Source organism: Calidris pugnax, unplaced genomic scaffold (assembly GCF_001431845.1).
Source record: "Calidris pugnax isolate Ruff unplaced genomic scaffold, ASM143184v1 scaffold70, whole genome shotgun sequence".
Taxonomy (NCBI): Eukaryota; Metazoa; Chordata; class Aves; order Charadriiformes; family Scolopacidae; genus Calidris; species Calidris pugnax.
In genome coordinates, this window is record NW_015090862.1 from 5,243,654 (window position 1) to 5,249,653 (window position 6,000).

The window sequence follows — 6,000 nt, forward strand, 5'->3', positions numbered from 1 at the left end:
GCACTTGGACCAATTCTCTCCATCTTGGCTACAGTAAGTACACAGTGCTTTGACACATGACCAGCCAACCACTTTGCAGAAAATGCCTTTCTTAAGCACATGCTTCCTACATAACCCCATATTACTGGTCTCTGTCCAGTTAGTGTAATACATACACCTAAACCTGGCTAGCCAAATCGTTTCTTAAGCAAATATCTAGACTTTTAGCTAACTTGATGAAAGGCAGTGAACAAAAGCTTCATTTACAAAGCAGTTATTAGTCTATTTTCTCATTTTCCCCATCTCCAATTTCTTGCTCCTCTCACTACAAACACTGTAACTTCCCCTTACCTGATGCTCTCTCCACCACTCAGACCCTAAATGCAGCTACAGGCAACCTGGGTATCCAGCAGGGTTGAGCCGAGAGGCCTGCACAGCCAAGAATTCTTCCCAGTTTGACACCCCCCAAGACTGCCAAGAGCTTCCAGAATACACTGTCGTCATAATCTCAGAAAGAACTCAGCGATTCCATTTCCATAAAAATTCTGTGCTACCTTAGACCACTTACGTACCCTACTCAAGTGCCCACACGTAGAATGATATCAGGCAAGAGACTATTTAAGATTGTCTCAGAAAGGAAGTTTGTCAGTTGCATTTATAGTTCCTTTATTCGGTCCTCTAATTTTCTTTGCGTATGTTCACTCAACTCACAATTGACTTTTAAAATTATTTCCCTTCCATAATATGGGGCTTTAATTAGATTTTACTTTTAATGTCAATTTCACTCTGAAGAGCTAATACTGGTACTGTTATCTTCAGAAGAAAACCTCACTGTTTAAGTCTGGCATGCATACAGAAATCCTATGTTGTATATACTGTTCTTAACACAGTATTATTTTTTTTTTGAACTGGCAACCATGGCTATCAAGAGCTCAAAGAATGAACCAGTGCATGAAAGTATCGCACAAACTGTATTTTGGAGCACCAACAGTCATTTATTTCTTCTCATTAAAAAGATACATTTTGCTTCTTTGGGCAAGGCTCTTCCATCAGACAAATCAAGACACCAAGGACCAGGATAACAAAAAAAGCTTGTAAAATTTGTACAAAACCTTCAGCAAAAATGAGATAACCTAAGTACTACTACTTCCCTTTCTCAAGGGCAGGGAGCCAAACGAGACTGATTCATGCATGACCCTGATGCAATGGAAGTTGACACAGGATTTGGAACCATCTGAGAAGTTGCACCCCCAACATAATCCCATGAAGATCAAATCTCAATGCTATCATGCCCTGCTCCAACAAAAATAAAAAACTCAGTGAGCAGCTCATGAAAAAAGCCCACTTGTTAACCTAAAAGGGGCAAGTCATGCCCTATTCATTTCATTCCTATCAAGCAGGGACACCCTGTACAATGCAGAGTACGTAAAAAGAACACAAATATCCAATATTCAGTACCACTATCAGCAAAACAAGAGCAATCAGATTTTGAAAGTTTTTTGCACTGTTCCTCACTTTTGGTTACTCTTGATTTTCACCACTTCACAAGACAAACGGTGCTTTTTAAGGCTTGTTTTAACTACTAAATTTTAGCACACTATATATTGGTCTTCTAATCTTTGCTGGAAAATAAAGCAATTGATAATTAGAGATCTATGAATCTTTACAAAATAGCAACAACCAGAAGGTTATCTGAAACTCTATCATGTTTGATTTGATACTATGTCACCTCAAACACATCTTGATTCACAGGACAATATGAAATACCATTACAAACCACTCTCCATTTCCTTTGTTTGCTTTAATGCAGGCACAGTGATGACAGATACTCCGTTTTTTGAATGACAAAATTACCTGAGAATTCTGCAAGCAGACTACTTCTTTTGCCCTACAGAAAGGTACAGTATTTCAGAGTAACATGCACAGTATTAGTTACTAATGGCATGATAACGTTCTGGAGATGGGTTCTTGCCTGCAGTCTCCCAAAGACTCCATTACATCCAGCCCAGTCAGAAGAGTCTGTGCTTTTGCAGAGGGGTGTTACAGGAGTTACAGCACTGCAGGCAGGTGTACTCACCCCTTGCCAACTACTAGCAAACACCACTGGCTTGGAAAGTCTACTTTTAAAGTGAAACAATGTTATTTCAAGTACAATACCACTCTTACTAAGCTTTGCGAGCCACCTCAAAAAATAGGTGAGACCACAGTAGCTGTACCGTAACCAACAGTATCCATCCTCTGGACCAGTAAGAGAAGAGAAATGAAGAAGAAAATGTAAGAGAAATGTCAGGTCACCTATAGAATAGCTACAGCTCTGTTACGCCACATTATCCACCCCTGAGACTCTATTATTATGGAAACACTACTGAAAGTGTCTGTCTCTCACATTTTCTAACAAAATCCAGCACAGGACAGCTACAAACAGAAGAGCTCTTCGCAGGACCAGATCTATGGCCTGGCTCCAGCTGGAATAGACAGAACACAAGGAGCATGCGCAGCTGGAGCTGCCTCAGCTGGATGAGCTGGCAGGCTAAGAGCACCTCTGCACAGAGTCCCACCAACAAGCTAGTTCTCCCACAAGGAACACACAGTCCAAGATGATACGGCACCCCAGAAATCCTAGCCTCAATCAAGTACCAGTGAAGCACTAGCACGCACATATCCACCTGGGCAAAGAATCTGTTTGGTTTTGCACAACGGAGGCAAGCAGGTGGATTTTACAAACACGGTGTTCACAAGCACATTCTTCAGTCTAGACATTTCTTTGCTCTGTCCTAGGCTTAAACTCAGTTAGCTACATTAACACTACGTAAATCATGGTTTTAAGACATAAGCGTTATGATTTGGCAATCTGGAATGTTTTGGCTTCAGTGAACTCCAAGACAAACATAACAGCAATGAACTTGGGAATAAGGAGTCGTATCTTTATAAAAGAACTTAAAAATACACTTTTTTTTATTGGAGCTTAAGATCTTAACTAGGAATTCTGCTTCAGAGACAGTTAGGGAAGTTCTGAGTTACACAGCCATCAAAAATAATTAAAAGATTTATTTCTTAGTCCCCCTGGCAGTTCTGACCTTTGAGGTATGTGTAACTGTTCTTAATGCAGTGTCGTTTTGCAAACACTTCTTGATAGAGCTTTGAGCAGCAAAGTAACACGTGATCTTCGCCACAACTGCTAACAAGAACCTGGCAAGTGAGAATTATGAAATTAACTATTAGGACAGTTTTAGGCTGTTCTTCAGGAAACTTGTGAGAAGTAGGGTATTTTTCAGACACTAAACCGAGTAGATCTATCAGCTTAAGAGAAAAGGACAGTGCAGCAGAATTCTCTACCCTTCACTCAGCAAAGCCAAGTGACAGTGGGTAAAAGGAAACATCCCAGTTGACAGCAGCCCAGTATTAGGACTGCACTTCATTGGCAAAAAAACACAGAAGGAAGTCTCTTCCCAGTAAAGTCATGAACCAGCCTTCTCAGATTTCACTTGGTAAACACCAAGGAAGACATCTCTTTAATTCACACTAGTTGCTCTTCCAAATAGCATGAACTATGTAAAAACATGTAAAACAGTAAAATAATCTTGTTACCAAAATTTTGGGTTAGTGAAAGAAACATTTTCCTTTTTTTCTTCCCCTCTGCTCCATTAGGGGTCTCTGACATCAGCTCATCAAGAAAAACACTCCTCTAAACTTCAGCCTGAAGGAAGTTCACTAGCATAGCACCTGGGATGCAGATACATTTTGTGGTTTTTTTTAAGAGCACTGTTGATTTTGGAAGCAGCTGATCACTGTCACTTACACTGACAAAACTTAAAAGACTACAACTGGGAGCAATTATGTTTTCCCTATGTTGTACATGTCTCCCATACAACATTACTCAATATACATGTTCCTACATCTCTTCTCAACCTCACTGACATGCAAACAGCTAAAGCACTACAGATCTGGTGATAAAACTGACCTAAAGGAGGTTGCACAGTAGTAAAGCTGTGGGGAAATCTTTATACAGTATCTGCCTCTGGGAAATCCACCTCTCTGTACTATCCCCATTGTTTATGTGTGAATTAAGTCATCCTGTTCCCCATCCCAGCAATTTTTTCCTCATTTATTCAACTGACATCTAAGCCTCCACAGTTCATCAGCTAGGGAGGGGACACAATTACCTGTATCTTCTCAAAAGAATATCCTCACCATTAGAGGAAATATAAACAACTGAAATTAAAGACTTTTCATCTTGGGGGGGAAAAAAGGCAGTAACTGCTATCAGCCAGATGTTATTGCAGCACAGCCACCTCCACTGAAATACAAGACTGTTATAACTGATCTCCTTACATAGCTCTACAAAGTTATTAATTTAAAGATAAAGTACAAGTCACAGATACATTAAGATACACTCAGTACACTTTTACAAAAAGCCACTGCTTCATAAAAGACACATTCTGAAAGGTCAGAATGTTCCCATCCAGATTTTGAAAGGACACGTGAAATATGCATGAATACTAAGAGCTGTTGTTCACCCCCAGGCTCCCAGCACTAGACATAACCACAGCTGTACTGCCAGGGCTTCAACTGTCAATAAACAGATTTTCAAATGTGCAAGACTTCAAGATTTTTAAAACAGGAAGCTTGGTGTCTTACACACTTTTATTTAACTGAAGTGAAATGCAAAATGTACATGTAGCCTTTCCTGTCTCATGAATTCAATAGGTCACTTTATACTGTGGATGACAGCATCAGACAGGTGACCAGATGTTCACTTTATCAAACGAGCCAAGATCACATCTTCCTCTATCAACCCTTGCACCCAGCAAGAGTACAAATCTAACTGGGGATAATCTTGGCTAACTTTTTTTGTGGTTTATTGGTTTTTGTGGTGTTTTGGGTTTTTTTCCCCTCAGGTAGTCCCTCTGTCCAACAAAGGGATGAGTAAAACCATTTAAATTGGTGGAAAATTACTCTGATAGCAAAGACTACAGAAGCTTTAACTATAAGAAGCTATAAGAACTATGGAACTAGAAGAAGCTTTAATTTTTCTATTTAAGGGTGACAAAATATTCCAATTCTTTAAATGTTAATTTACCTCAAAAACATTTCTACTAAGTATCCAGAATTAGTCTCTCTCTGAAATTTTCTACTGGTTACAACAAAGACAATGTAAGGCCTTATTTCACCACCCGAAAACCTATTTTTCCTTTATTAGTTTATAATACAGATATTCCATCGTGATAAAAGCTACCTAGATCTCCATGCAAAGCAGCAAATTCTTATCCTTCTTTTTGTCAAATATTGATTTCTGAAGTAATCACATTAAAATCAATAAAGTTGGGCTATTACAACAAGATCTTACCTCCTGCATTACATCTTTTGGAGGAGTACTTGAGTATCAGGAATTAAGGGTATAATTTAATCAACTAAAGCAATCAGGCCTTGCTTATGGTTTCACAAAACCATTTCAAGCCATGGAAGAGCTTACTCAAACAGCACAAAAATTCTACGAATGTATGGCTCAGCCCTAATCACCAAAACAAAAACACTTTAAAAAACAAAGATCCTTAACACTTGCCCATTTCAGTAAGAGTTACAAACCTACATACCTCAGAAGATCCTGGCCTACATTTCTGAATGAAGGCTGCTTCCCTGTTTATCAGGCAAAGTGCATCTGACAATGATTTTTTTTTTTTAAAATATTAGTTCAGAAATAGAACACCAACTTTGCACACAAAACAGATGACGTTATAACAAACCCTATTACGCACACAAACAAAACTCATTTCCGTAAGGGAAAAATTTGTGAGCAATTTTCAAGGAGACAAAACCCAACCGAGTGCTGCGGCTTCCCGCAGTGAGGATGTACCGCTTTGTGCGTCAAGGAGGCACCGAAAGGGAAAAAAAAAAAACAATAACCGAAGGAGGGTGAAGCTCCCACCCGCCGAGCTGCCCTCGCGCCCCCGGCCCGCCCCGCCGGGAGAGGCCGTTGCGGGGCAGGGCGGGGCGCTCCCGGCCTCCCTCCCCCCCCCCCCC

General features: G+C 40.0%; 1 protein-coding gene across 10 annotated transcripts in view; it reads right to left on the reverse strand.

Moving 5' to 3' along the window:
• Window positions 1-6,000, reverse strand: part of RNF111 (ring finger protein 111) — a 55,668-nt gene that overhangs the window by 49,394 nt on the left and 274 nt on the right. The gene's annotated exons all lie outside the window — the stretch shown is intronic.